Source organism: Bos mutus, chromosome 21, assembly GCF_027580195.1.
Source record: "Bos mutus isolate GX-2022 chromosome 21, NWIPB_WYAK_1.1, whole genome shotgun sequence".
Classification (NCBI taxonomy): domain Eukaryota; kingdom Metazoa; phylum Chordata; class Mammalia; order Artiodactyla; family Bovidae; genus Bos; species Bos mutus.
The window spans coordinates 42573979-42589658 of record NC_091637.1 but is presented as its reverse complement, the minus strand read 5'-3'; the positions used below and the strand labels follow the sequence as shown (position 1 = coordinate 42589658).

General features: G+C 38.8%; 1 protein-coding gene across 1 annotated transcript in view; it reads right to left on the bottom strand.

The window, feature by feature from the left end:
* The window catches only part of NPAS3 (neuronal PAS domain protein 3), a 954908-nt gene that overhangs the window by 799088 nt on the left and 140140 nt on the right, over positions 1-15680 (bottom strand). The window lies entirely within an intron of this gene.

Sequence of the window (15680 nt, the reverse complement as noted above, 5' to 3'; positions counted from 1 at the left end):
AAAGAGTCAGAAATGACTTAGTGACTGAATAGCAACAACACTCAAAGAAATCCTCAAGGACCTCAGCTCTTTCTGCCTACCTTCATTCTTGCATGTTCTAAGACTTCCTTGCCAAGAGATGCTGATTAGAGAGAGTCAAAGAATGTTTTACTATTATTCTTTTCTTACAGGTTAGCCTACCTTCCACATGTAACACTGTTTGGGGGGATGCCAAACCACTAACTTGCTAATTCATAGAATATAACCCATTCCTAAACTATGGTCTTCATGTATTAGATTTAATTAACTATTAATGAACTGTTGGGGGAAAATGGCATCCCCATTCCAAAGCCTTCCTTTGGACTGACTTCAGGGAAATTCCCATTAAACCAGGACATTTACATGACTGGTCCCCCATCTGTACTTAATATAGATCAAAGTATAGATAAAGTTCTGAGATTATCTCCGCTATCTACACTATGAATTCATGAAACTAGTTAAAGTCAATTCAATTCATAATCTAAAATTGGGAAATAAAACTTTTTTTGTTTTTGATGATATGACTACATCACCTCAAGGGAATGACAATATTAACTCCAGTTCTTAAAACTTAATGGTCTTCAAAGAAAGTATGGATTCCCTGCTCAATATTTGCAGGTAGACAGATAAGATAGGGAGTAATTACCATTTTTATGCAGAACCCCTGGGGCCTCTATAGTGCCTCTTCACATTGGGGAGCCCAGTGGGATTCTATGCTCAGGAATACATCAACTGTAGAGTAAAGCTGGAGAACCCTCAAATCTTTGAGAGGTTCCTAAATCCCAGACACAGTAATTCTCTCTCAACTAAGGATGACTAGCAGATAAAGTGTTAAGATTTTGAACGAAAATACAGGATAGAACTTATCAAATTTCCACTTGCACCTCTTTCTACACTAGTGCTTTCTGAGAGAAAAAGAGAGCTCCATTACCGTTCCTTTGAGGCAACAATTGTAAATGGAAAATGGAAATAAACTTATGGTGTGTTAAGCCTAATGAGGAGAGAGAAGGAATTAGGAGTTGGAGATTTCTACTGTCCCCACAGTCAAGAACACAACTCTCTCCTTATCTGGCTTGTAACTTTCTCATTTGCCAGTCTAGCTAGTACTTCTAGTAAGGTCCACCTGGATCAGTAAATTGGACACTTAACTCTAATGGCCGTATTTTATTATGCCTACCCTTATATTATTGCATGAAAATTTAATCTTTTTATCTACTATAGATCATTGAAGGCAAAGTTACTTTGAATAATAACAGCTAGAGTATACAGAGTATTAAATATCATATATTGTGCCAAATGTTTATACACTTAGTATACAACAGGCCATTTAAACATCATCGCTGTCTATAAAGTTGGCATGATTTGGATAATACCAAAGTGAGAAAAGGCTGTGAAACATTCAACAGCCGCCACAAGTCAGAAAAGCAAGTCAAGGGCAGAACTGAGAGTTTAAACTTGGATCAGGCTCAAGTCAAAACCCAGGACAAGTCAAGGGCAGAACTGTCGTGCTCCAGGATGTTTAAACTTGGTCCCGCGCCCGTAGGCAGGCTCGGCAAGCACGGCGCACTTTCTAACCACTGCTTTACACTGCCTATCCTAGGAAGTCATTTCTTAAGCAACTGCTCATTTGAGGTCTAGTGCTAAGTTCTGGAAATACAACTATCTGGTCTTTTAAATTTTACAACATAAAATTTACAAGATAAACATCAAATCGACAGAATGAAACAAAATGTGGGAATATACTACAATAAAACGAGAGTATAAAAAGTTAACTGTAGACAGGGTCTGGAAAAAATTAAATCAAATTTTCAAGAAGTGTACAGAAAATTTACATTTTCAAAAATAAAGTCTAGAGGACCTTCCAAAGTCACATTAGCTCTTTTTTTCAAACCAACTCCAGTCTTCTGTGCCTTTCCTTCAACTAGACCTTCCACGTCTCTATGGCATACAGATCAAAATTTTCCCATCAATATGATTATTTCAAGAACACAATGAGATTCAAGCATTTTAAAATTTTCAATTAGACTTATTTCCCAATTCTCACTGGCCCACCTCAACTTTCTTGAGCCATCCACAAACCAGTCTGTCAACACTATTCACTGAGTACCAACTATATTTATAACACAATTCTCCTTTCCTTGGATGCTTTAACACTGCTTATTTCTCACTGGCATGACTACTCATTGGGGACAATTGATCTTTTAATAAATTTTTAAAGAGAAATCATTGCAAGTTCGGCCTTCCTAGAAAAAGTCCTATAAATCAGCCTAAGGTAACAACATAAGTTTGCCCTCCAGAGCATTCCATTTTGCTAGCATCAAAATAACCCAAAATACACAAGTGTGCCCCTAGGATTGTCATACAAAGTAGTTCAATAGAAACTGATTCATGAACACCCAAAGCTGCGAAGAGGTGGTTCCCCTCAGCCATGAGACTAAACAAGTGCTGTCAGTTCTGGTGAATAAAGGGGGAGGAACAAGGCAGGTCACATCAGAAGTTCAGTTAATTCTGGACAGCAGCATCCTCAATCCAGTGTAAACCACAGATGCAAAAGGATTAAACCAGAAGATGTGAAGGTTGGGGAAATCATCTTTAGCTTATAAAAAGTGTGCAAATGGGCTTCTAGGCTGGTGGAAGCAAAAGCCTAATGGTGAATCTCTCACACTTGGTAAAGTACGAGAAGTCTCTATCCCAAATTCTCTGCAGTGTGTGGGACCCACTCCTACAGCAATGCAAGGTGGCAAGTGTAAGTGAGAGCAAGAATAGCTCCTCCTGTTTGCAGCTGATGGGTTGACAGACACTAGAGAACTGAAGAAGCAGCTGAGAACACCTGGCCTTTTTTTCCTCTCTCTCAAACTGGGTAGATATTTCAGTTCCATAGGTCTGCGCTGACTGCTGCTGCTAAGTCACTCCAGTCGTGTCCTCCGTGCGACCCCATAGATGGCAGCCCACCGCTCCCCCATCCCTGGGATTCTCCAGGCAAGAACACTGGAGTGGGTTGCCATTTCCTTCTCCAATGCATGAAAGTGAAAGGTGAAAGTGAAGTCGCTCAGTCATCTCCAACTCTTCATGACCGCATGGACTGCAGCCTACCAGGCTCCTCCGTCCATGGGATTTTCCAGGCAAGAGTACTGGAGTAGGGTGCCGTTGCCTTCTCTGCTGCGCTGACTACTTTGTGGTTTTATTTCAAAGTTTGGAAATGATAGCAGTGATTTTTCACCTACCGCTTTATAAGAGCGCTCCAAGGAACTCTCATGGGTTCGATCACCGAGTCAAGAAGAGCCCTGAGAGGAGGAAATGGCAACCCACTCTAGTATTCTTACCTGGAGAACCCCATGGACAGAAGAGCGTGGCAGGCTACAGTCCATGGGATCACAGGGATGGACACAACTGAAGTGACTTAGTACACACACAAGGAACTCTAGTCCCATTGGTGATAATGTTTTAGGATGAAGAATTCTATGGATAAATATACTTGGGGGAAAGCTACATGTCACAGTTCCTTCCCCTCCAGTAAATTGCACCATGTGACCCAGCTCATTAACAATGTACACTATTGGTAAAGAAGCATACATTAGCTTCGTTTAACCCAGGGTTTACCAAACCACCACCCTTTATTTAAAATAACACCTATTAACAGTTATGAAAAACACTTTCAGAAATAGTATTCAGAGAGCCAAAGCAGGCAAAAAAGAAAGCATAATATTTCCTTGGTTAAGCAACTCTTAAAGAACAGAGTATGTGTGCATGCCAAGTAGCTTCAGTTCTGTCCCACAGACTGGAGCCCACCAGGCTCCTCTGTCCATGGGATCTCCAGGCAAGAATACTGAAGTGGGTTGCCATGTCCTCCTCCAAGGGATCTTCCCAACCCAGGGATCAAACCATGTCTCTTTCATCTCCTAAACTGGCAGGTGGGTTTTTTAACACCAGTGCCACCTGGGAAGTCCCACAGGGTACCAGAGTAAAGCGTAAACAAGAAGCTAGCTTTCAAAGATTGCAAAAGCCTCCAGAAGGACCCTCTACCTGCCAGTTCTTCTTTCTCACCTTGTGATGGCATTCACTTCTCATACAACGATTCCTCCCCCTCTCCAAAGGTTTATCTCCTGTCCATGTTAGAATACAAACAGGCTTTGCCCAGTATTGCTTCAAAATGTTTGTTCCTGATGTTCTCTCATCTCAAATGTTTACCCACCCCTCAAACCCTCTGCAGTGAACTCAGTTTCATATTCTCCTATAAAGACTTTCTCCAACTTTCACCAATTTCACCCTTCTCTGAATTTCACTGTTCTAACTGGTGGCCATGCTCATTGTAACACTTAACTGCATATCCATTCTACTATCTACTAGCACTAATTTCTCAATTATCTATGATGCCCAATATAGTCGAGTCTTTCTTTATTCATCTGCAAAATTATCAGATTGAACGATATGCCCAAGTTAAAAAATAGTGATCCCATATCTCGTCTCCCCAGCAACATTATATGTAACTTTCTGGTGGATAAGAAACATGCTTTTTCTATTTTATAAATCCTATTGCCCAACAGTGATGTGCACATAAGAAAAATTTAGTGCGAAAAAAAAAAGCATGATTACAAGGACTCTGAGTAGCAAACCTTGAAACTATACGTATACATGAGATATACTTGAGAGAGAGAGATCAACTTTGGAGGAAGAAAAACATGGTAATCAAAGAAAGTATGTTTTGTAAAAGTAAATCTCTCTCCCTTCAGTGAAGAAACAGTACTGCCAATAAACCCACAATGGGTATAGAAGCCAGCAATCTAAACCATCTCGAACTGCTGTGTGTCTGAATGTACATGCACAATTACTAGTGTAGCAGACTGGCTTTGAGAGTCATAGAGTAGGCAGACATTACTGCTAAAATAGCAGTTACACATTTCCATTTGGAATCCCAGAAGCCTCATACAATTTCTTAGAAATATGAGTTCACACGATTCCCAGTTATTTTCTGATAGTAAATCTAGCTCTGTAAGAGAAACCCTAATTCTAAATAATTTAATTTCTCCCAACTTTACTTATTTAAGAAACATAAAGGTGACATTGCACATTTGCATCATCTTCTTTCTCCCCGTTTCTATGTGACTTCTAACAGGAAGGAAACAATGCTGTGAAGTAATAGATTGCTCTCCAGGAATTTATTCTTCCCCATCTTAAGTACAAAACAACTTAATATTACAACTAGGTTCACTGTCGTCGTCCTTTAGTTGCTAAGTTTTGTCCAACTCTTTGTGATCCCATGAACTGTAGCCTGCCAGGCTCCTCTGTCCATGGGATTTCCCAGGTAAGAATACTGGAGTGGGTTGCTATTTCCTCCTCTAGGGGATCATTCCAACCCAGGGATCAAACCTGCATCTCCTGCATTGGTGGGCAGATTCTTTACCACTGAGCCACCTGAGAAGCCCTTACAACTAGGTTACCTGAAGCCTATTTTTCAAAGAGAAAAATCCTGGTAAGACTCTAAGCACTTTGCTATCTCTTTCTTAATCCTTATCTGATTTCTATTGTTTTTGGAAATCTGCAGTTCCCAGGGTTTTATTTTTTTGGTAGAACATGCTAGTGGTACAGTTAACCAAATGATTCTCAACTGATTAATTACTCCAATGATTACCATAGATAGCAATGCAGGAAAATCTCCAGAGGAGGGATTCTCTCAATATTTTGGGAGCCAATTCAAACGCAGTCTCCAAACTCTGAATAAACGGAGGAACCAGTGCTTCTCTCATTTTATTTCTAAGCCCAGAGCGAAATCAGAGCTGTGTGCATATTACAGAGGAAAAAGTGCTCAATTAACCCTATGCTTGGGATTGGGAAGCAAATGCACATCTAATATTTCCCTGATTAGTCACAGTTCCATCATCCAAGGAACAGAACTACCTCTAGTTCCAATGAAGATTCTGGCAGTGAAAATAAATGATACATTTCATATTAACTGATGCCTAAAGGGGCAAAAAACCTACTGCAATGTTTTGAGCAAAGCAACACTGACTCACTTTAAAACACTATTTAAGGTACTAGAAACTGTAATTAAATCAGGTCTTGAAAGCGCTAAGCAGAAGAAAAGTGTTAATTAGTAAATTAGTAAAAATACCATTTTCAGAGTGGAAAGTTTCTTTTACAGTTTTAAACATTTACGAAAAACAATTTCTTGGTAAGGTGCAATTTGGAATATTTATGGAAGCTTGATTTATGCTCTGTTTAAAAAAAAAAAATCACAGCCTCTTTCACCCAATGAGCTCAAGGCTCTGAAGAATACATCTTCCCCTCAAAGAAGAACAATGTAAAATAGAATGTAAGGTATAACAGAGAAAATTTAAATCCTGGGCACAGGAAAGAGCCTAGTATCTCTCTCTCTCATCTCTGGACACAGAATGGGCATCAGCAGGACAGTTGCTTATGGGGACACAAACATTTCCAAATGGAGACACAAGGGTCCAAACAGAGCTTGCTCTAGTCTCCTTCAGAACTTCATTCAATTGTGACCTTCACAGTGAGGTTGTTTTTTTTTTTTTTTTTTTTTTTTTTCCTGGCCACCCCATTTACCAAGACAGACCTCACTCCCATCTCTGGGATTCCTTAGCCCACCCCTTCCCTGCTCATGTCATCTCTGCAGCACTTACCCTGTCTTACATATTCGACAATTGATTCATTTGCTTCTTGTCTGCTATCCCCAAGCGAATTTAAATACAAGGGCCCACCCTTTGGCCTCTTTCATCCACTGTCGCTTCCGCAGAGCCTGGCACCTAGGAGGTGCTCAATAGTTACTACATGAAAGGACAGCATCAAGCCTCCTTATACCAGACATCCAAAATCCCGGACATCTTTCTGCTTATGCCATGTATTTAGAAATGCTTTTGTAGAATAAAAATATCACACACCAAAGATAGTTCTTGTAAAGTTATAGGCATTTGAAAAATATCTTTCATATATATGCAGTTGAAAATACTTTTTTTGTAAGTAATACATTGCTTGGGATTAATCAGATAAAGATGAAAGTCAAGAATTTTGCCAACAGTGTTTCTTACTAACATTACTCAGTTATGCCTTTCAGCTCAGCATATTGTATATGAAGGATATCTTGTTAAAACAACTGTTGAAGCCAAGTCGTGTCGTATCAGCCACACTCTGTACCCTATGGGAACTCAAATGTTCCCAACTCTATGTTAATATAATCTTGCTGCTCTGCTGAGCTAAAGCAAAAATCAGTTTGTCAGTGCCATGTAAGGCTTCATAAAAGTAGCACATTATCTGTATGTCTTCCAGAAATGAAGGAAAGCTGAGGTGAAGATTATGCTGAATCAATTTATGAAGGTAAACATTGTTAACAAAAACCATAAAATAACCTAGAAAAGGATTCCAACCTCCATTTATCAACTAACAACAAGTTTATACTCCTCCTGATGTAATTGGTAACCTGCTATCTATAGAAAAACAAAATTACCCCACTCAAGACTTAGCAGCAGCAGCAGCAAGGGTTCTCAGCGGCTATTCGGTACAAGGTTCTCCATTTTCTGAGACAGGATCCTTTGCAATACTCTGTGCTTGGGAATTCTACAACTCTCTACAAAGGTCTACAATTCTCCTGTACTTTCTTGGGACATGAAGTCTTATTTTTGCTTATCAACCTCTCTTCATTATAAACTGATGACAAAAGACAAAGATCCGACTTGTTTTTAGGTTTTCAGGGAGTGCTGAGGGAGAGGTAGCAATAGAAACACAAGACCAGCATTTTTTTTTCTCTTAATTAATGCTATTTCAGGTCTAGTGAGAACTAATTATGGAAAACATAAAAATCCATTTTATATTACCAAAAACTGCATGTTTCTTTCATTGGCTGATGATCATAAAGGCCAACTCTGATTATTATAGAAACAAAAAGACCCATAGAGATGTGAAAGGTTTGAAAACTAAGCTTAATCTTTAAATAATTTAATCTAATTTCACCAATTAATAAAACACAAAGCTAAATCTTGGAATGTCAGAAGTTAAGCACAGTACAGATTCTTATGGACTCTGTAAAGATAGTTTATAAAAGAGTTACCAAATGATAATCTTATTGTTAACATTCAATAAAACACGGCCTCCCTAAACAATATTTTACAGAAGTTAATTTACAGGTGTAAGTACTCTCCTTTTGCCAGCTCGGTGGCCAATATTTAGCATAAAGGATGCAGTTTTCCAAGTGTTTCTTTGACTAATAGAAGCTATGATGAAATCTGCTCCAGCAGCCTGCAGAGACTGGCAGGTGGACCTGAGACCATGGCAAGCTCAGCTAAGGGAATCAAACATTCATTGTACAGTGGTGTTATAAGCTAAGGTAAGAAGAGAGGAAAAATAGCAAATGCAGGACAGACCTTGCAAAGGAAGGTCATGAAGAATTTTAATTATACAATAATATCTACTAGGTTAAAAAGAAAATTAATCTCCAAACAGAAGAATAAAAATATTTTTCAATGATGCAAGCTTAGCTACTTAACATATTGCTAATAAAACAGTAAGATTCCCTTTCCAGATACTATGTTCTTTAAACTTGATGAAAATACAGAAGGGCAATATGAAGATCCTGGCAGTCAGATAATTTTCAGAAATCAAACAGCATTTTTAGCAATAAGTGCACAAAATCTTGAAAGTCAGGGTTTCTACAAGACCCAGTGTACAAAAAAAAAAAATATCAGAATTCCTACAAAAGGGGGGTTAGTGATCCTTGCCCTTCAATAATTAACATATCCTTATTATTTAAAAAGATGAAAACCTTCACTTTATACAATGGACAAGGGGGAGCAGTCTATTGAGTGAAAAAATAAAATTCAACACTTCAATTACAAAGTCTAAGGAAATTATGCTTAAAATGAGATTTTTCTTTCTCCATCATTCATCTAGATGGAGGTAGGAATCAACCTAAGAAGGGTGTGAATCTTGAAGTTCATAGTCAACAGATTAGAAAAATGTTATGGAAAACCTCCTGTCAATATGGTGGCTGTCAAAAAATGAATACTAATCACACAAGCTGGTTCTGTCATTAGCAGACATATCCATATCTTCGTTCTCATTCAGTGATCTATCTTTTTAAAAAGGGATGTGTCATCTCTGCACCATCACCTGCAACATGCCATGTGCTATGTTTGACTGGCACCTTGATTCACAGGCAACATTTACTAACAAACAGAGCTGAAGGTCACTATTTGCTGAGCACCAGTCTACGTTATCGGAGAAGGCAATGGCACCCCACTCCAGTACTCTTGCCTGGAAAATCCCATGGACTGAGGAGCCTGGTAGGCTGCAGTCCATGGGGATGCTAGGAGTCGGACACGACCGAGCAACTTCCCTTTCACTTTTCACTTTCACACATTGGAGAAGGAAATGGCAACCCACTCCAGTGTTCTTGCCTGGAGAATCCCAGGGACGGGGAAGCCTGGTGGGCTGCCATCTTTGGGGTGGCACAGAGTCGGACACGACTAAAGTGACTTAGCAGCAGCAGCAGCAGCAGCAGTTTACGTTATCTATCCCTATCCTATAATGTTAACGTGTATTTGTTTCTTATAAGACATGGGTTAAATGGTGGCCATTTCTTTTAATAAGTCATTCATCTATGGAACTATTTCTAGCTACCTATTTATGCCCCCAGCCATTCATTATCTGATGAGTTCTTCTTGGTGCTCCATCCATATATGTAATTTTTAAAGTATTTCCTGGTCAAATCCTATTGAAGGACATAGGTAATTATGTAAACCACAGCCAGCATATTGGACCCAGAACAGTGATACTCAAATTCTCTGGTCTGCAAATCACTTTCCTGAGCCAGGAAATCACATGATCCACCACCCTAAACCTATGTTCACCTAGTAGCCCTTAAATAAATCTTGAAATAGTCAGTTTGCCCAAATAAAAAATTTACAGTCTTCTCAGTTCGAGTGTCATAACAGTCTGTCAGCTGGCCTCTTTCTCATTCACTTCATGCAAACATGAGGCTAGAAAAATCCCACATACTCCACTATTATTCAGCCCAAACCCTTCAGTTTATTGAAACCATATAAAAGGCCAAATCCAAATTCCTCTCTTCTCCTTCAAGGTCCCATAAATCCTTCTCATTTCTAGCAAACACCAGACAGAAATTCTTATTTCCATCCTCTGTCATATGCAAATGTGACTTGTTCATTCTCATCCAACAAGGGCCAGCTTAAGTCTCATCTTCCTCCAATAGCGCTTTCCCAATTCCCCGCAGCCATAAAGGATCTTGTTCTCCTGGACTTGCAGAGAACTGAGAGACTTACACCATTCTTAAGACACTGAACATTGTCTTGTAAGGAAAACACTTGTCATATTCCATACCCTTGCACACATGCTCAGTCACGTCCAAATCTTTGTGATCGCAAGGACTGTAGCCTGCGAGGCCCCTCTATCCATAGGATTTTCCAGGCAAGAATACTGGAGTGGGTTGCCATTTCCTTCTCCAGGGGATCCTCCCGACTCAAGGATCGAACCAGCATTTCCTTCGTCTCCTGCATTGGCAGGCAGGTTCTTTAATGCTGAGCTACCCGGGAAACCCTATTCCATCCTCTTGTCCTGATTTAATTTCTTTCATACTACAAAGAACTATCTTTTAAAAATTATATATGTATCTGCTTATTGTCTGCCCTCTTTGGTCAAGTTTAAACTCTATGCTATAGGGATTTTTGATCTCCTGTTTACCACTGAATACCCAGGGTGTAGAACATTGCCTGGTACTTAGTAGGTATTCAGTACATATTTATTGAATCAAATTATTCTGAGTTCCACTCATAGCCTGAAGCTTACTTGAAATTGTGAGAATCTGTAGACATTCCTCAAAGAGATAATAAATTTTTCTTTGACAAATGAACATTTGTCCCTGAATGGAGCCAAATAACTTTCAAAACTAACATGAAGTGAAGTGAAAGTTGCTCAGTCGTGTCTGATTCTTTGCGACCTCATGGACTATACAGTCCACGGAATTCTCCAGGCAAGAATACTGGAGTGGGTAGCCTTTCCTTCTCCAGGGGATCTTCCCAACCCAGGGATCGAACCCAGGTCTCCCACATTGCAGGCAGATTCTTTACCAGCTGAGCCAAAAGGGAAGCCCAAGAACACCAGAGTGGGTAGCCTATCCCTTCTCCAGGGGATCTTCCCAGCCCAGGAATCGAACCAGGGTCTCCTGCATTGCAGGTGGATTCTTTACCAACTTAGCTATCTGGGAAGCCCCAAAACTACCATATCTATTCCCAAGATATTCCATTTCCCTTCAAACATTACCAAATTCACCTACTAACTAAAATGGAATATTAAATAAAGCTAGCAATGATATAAGCATCATGTTAAAAATCCATGTTTAGTTCATTTAGTTGGGGTATAAAACAAAATTTTTTAAGTTATAGAAATTATCAGGAAATTTCTAAATTAAAATGTTTTATAATATATGTTCATTTTTATAATTTTTCTTATAATGAAAATACCAATTATAATATGGATCACAAATCAGTATACACAAAAGAATACAGTGTCCCAAGGTTCCTATTCTATAAAGGCAGAGACTGGGTATTGAATTCACTCCCTGGAATTTCATGAAAACTAAAGGCCTAGGAATACCAGCTCTGCTAGATACCATGCCACGTGGGCACATTTCCACATAGTCCTGCCAATTCCAGCCTGACCCACGGCATCCCCCTTGTTCCAGTTCTAAACAAAGACTTATGTCAAATTATGTTCTAGCTTTGTGGTGTGGGTTAGGACAGGCCCACCCAACACATGTTCACTTGGAACCTAATCCAAATTTAGATTCTGAGACCCCTGGGGGAAGACACATAAGTACAGTAGCCCATACTGCTTTTTAAGTACTCATTATTTTTCTATTGCAAGGAAATTTCATGTTTGTTATGCCAGCTTTGCAGTTTATTGTGTACTTTGCATGCATATTATAGGTTTGTCTAAATTTCATAATACAGTGATTTCTAATGTATTACTTTGTGAGTAATACTTGTCCAATCAAGACTATTTTTTAAATGAAAATTTAAATCCTTTCCTGTTTTGTTTTGGGGAGGAGGTATTCCCAATGAGTGCAGAACATTACAATTTAAGAACAAGAATATTAATATTTTCCACTGTTCATTTAAAAGCAAAATTGTATCACGTGTCTAAATAGATACCAAAACATAATAGAATCTCTTCCTCAAAATGTGATGGAAACATGTAGTTTACAATTCTAGTCAGCATAACTACTCTATAGTGTACTTCTTGTTCAACTAATTTTCAGAATAAATTTGTTTTTAGTTTTTTGGCTGTTATTATTTTGACTAGGTTGCATGAGATTAACACTTAAGTGACATATAAAATTAAGACTCCATTCTTTAATAAACATTCTTTAATTTTTTTGTGTGTCACTTTTGTGGTTCATAAATGTTTAACAGCAGGTAACAATGGTATTAATCCATATAATAAGGAAGTTTAAAATAATTCATGGGGTCGCAAAGAGTTGGACACGACTGAGCAACTGAACTGAACTGAAAAAAAATAATTACATTTAAAACATAATAAAATGCCTACTTTTAACTATTGTTCTAGAATAGGATATAGGGTTTTATTGGTTATTTTAATAATTTTAGGGTTTCCCTTGTAGCTCAGTCGGTAAAGAATCTGCCTGCAGTGCAGGAGACCCGGGTTCGATCCCTGGGTTGGGAAGATCCCCTGGAGAGGGAAATGGCAACCCACTCCAGTATCCTTGCCTGGAAAATCTCATGGACACAGGAGCCTGGTGGGCCGCAGTCCATGGAGTCACAAAGAGTCGGGCATGACTGAGCGACTAACAGTTACTTACTTATTTAATAATTTTAATTACTGCACTTAGTTCTCTGAACCTTTCTATATTTCAACAGAAAAGACCCAACTAAGAGATTGACTCCAAAATTGAACTTTATGAAAACTTTTTGGAAATTGCCTATTTAGCCACTGATCTCTCTCCTGAAGATGATGAAAAATCTAATCATGAAAAAAATCTAATCATGGCTTTTCTGTATCTTTCTATTATAATCAGGTAAATGTTGACCTAAAAATGTTTCTTGAGAGCTGAAAACCATCCTTTTTTATCCAATCCCATTTATGTCTTATTTACCAAGTTCTATGCATATTCTCTCATGGAATCTCAAAAATAATAATGGTGTTATTCCAAATAATGATAAACAATTTACCATGAAGTTCAAAGGTTGGATCTGAATCACTTAACAAACAGCAAAGAGATTATGGAACTACCTCCTGGGTCAAGGTCTCATGAGGGCAATTTGTGCCTGTTAATTGGTATGGACTAAATCTAAGAAAGAGAACAGATGCTGAAATCACTTATTTTCAGCATACACGAGACCAAAAATTCACTTTCAGTCTGCCATAACTATCTAAATTCCACATTAGAAAAAAGACTTCTAAGTTTGGATTAAAAAAAAAGAGCACCCATATCATTATATACTTCAAAAAGTTATTAAAAGTATGCTTTCATATGTTTATATCAACATAGCACAAGGTCTCTCTTGAGCATTCTCTGAGATTTATCATCTTAAATATCTTACATTCCTATTGTGCTAAATAGTCACCATTTTGTTCATTGGATAGTTTTAGTTAGTCCAGCATGGCATGAATGCACGACCAGGTACAGAACAACAAATACAGCCTTAGCTTTCCAACCAGGAGGTAGATGCTCTGAGCCCCCGTGCCACATGCTATGATTATGAGTGATGGAGCTGTTCCACGGCAAGCTACTTTCAAATAATGATCCACAAAGTTAATCAGAAGGGCTTCCCTGTTCAATATTTACCTGTTACTCATTGACAGCCACTGTCTGCATGGCCATCCAGGATGTATACAGTGGGATCACGAATACTGAGCTCAAACAGAACCTGAGTGCCTTGCTGGAGTACCAGGCACAATGAAAGCCAAATTAAGCTGCTCTTCAAAATACCCTGATACTAAAATTGTCTGTGTGAGTTCCATTGCTCCTTCCTGGATTTGGAGGACAAATTAGCTGCTGATATCAAGAGGCATGAAAGGATGAACAACCACATGAGGGGAAAAATAACGGGATATTAGGTATCAAAACATAAACATGGAGGGGAAAATAGTAATTTCCTGTACTTGGGCAAAAAAAAATAATATTCCCTTCTTGATGTGATCTCCTTGCTTTTATGTACTAGGAGAGTCATATCTATCCTGAAAATGATCTTTCTCATTTTAATACACATTCAACATTTTAAGCTAAAAAATAAGAAAACATTCATCTTTTTACATGTTAGGCATTTAAACGCTGTCTGTCAGTCTGTCAATCAAACGCACCCCAGAAAAGAATGCTGACCAGACTCCATATCCACCCCTGAAGAGAAACAGATAACCAGACTGATCATAATACAATTCTTCCATTTTATTTTGTAACCACCAGCTAGAGAGCAAGGCTTAATACAAGATCTTATTATTTACATTATTAACACAGCTTGGCAGGTTTAAATACAGGCACTTAAGGGATGAAAGTCATTCCAAATATGAACCCTCTTTCATTTTCCTGAACATTTACTTAGGTATAGTACACAGTATTTGAGCACTTAGTATGTGCCAGGCATTGTTCTAAGTACTTTACATGTATTAATATACTTATTCCCCATGATAAACCCTAAGAGAGGGACTATTATCATTACTCAGATGGGAAAAATGGGGAACAAAGAGCTTATGTAACTTATTTAAGATCACTCAACAGAAAATAGTGGCACTAGGGTTTGCACACATCCATCTCCATCAGAGCCTGTGCACTTACCCTCTACACTGAAGTTGCCTCTAATGCCTTTAGCACTACTGAGACCGTAAGACAACCACTGGCCTTTAACAATCTCCTTAAGAAGGCTTGTGGAGTGAAGAATGAATTAATAGCTTTAAGGAACTCACAATTTTATTGAGAAGATATTATCCAAACATACACCCACACAGACTTTTAACTTTTGTATGTCACGCCTCACCACTTTATGAATGAGTTTCTAAAAGGTATATATTAGCATATATATGATCAACTTCCCCCAAATATGTGATACAGAGTAAATGACTAGTACAGATTTAATCTTGGACTCAGTATTGACCCCCCTCTCTTCTGCATCCTCCCCTCAATCCACTGCATCAGAAATCCTGTTGGCTCTCCCTTCAGATTAGATCAGAATCCTAAGACTCCTCACACCTCCACTTGTACACCATTGGTATGAGTCACCTTGCTGATGGTCGTAGTCTCCCAGCTGGTTCCCTTCTTCTACCCTCATCCCCCACAGCATATGCTCAGCTAGCTGTCAGACTGATTCTAAAAATTAAATGATATCCCATTACTCCTCAATTCAAAAATTTCCCCAAGGCCCTATTTGAAGTAGAGTAAAAGCCAAAATCCTTACGTGGCCTGCCAGGGGTCTATGTGTGGGCTCCTATTACCTCACTGACCTGTGTCCTGCTACCATCCTCCCTGCTCATGCAGACCCCAATGTCCTCGTGGTCTTTGAACACATCAAGAAACTTTGCACTTCAGAGCCTTTGCTCTCTCTGGAATATCTTCCCCTGCCTATCCAGAGGCTTCCCTGGTAGCTCAGTTGGTAAAGAATCCACCTGCAATGTAGGAGACCCTG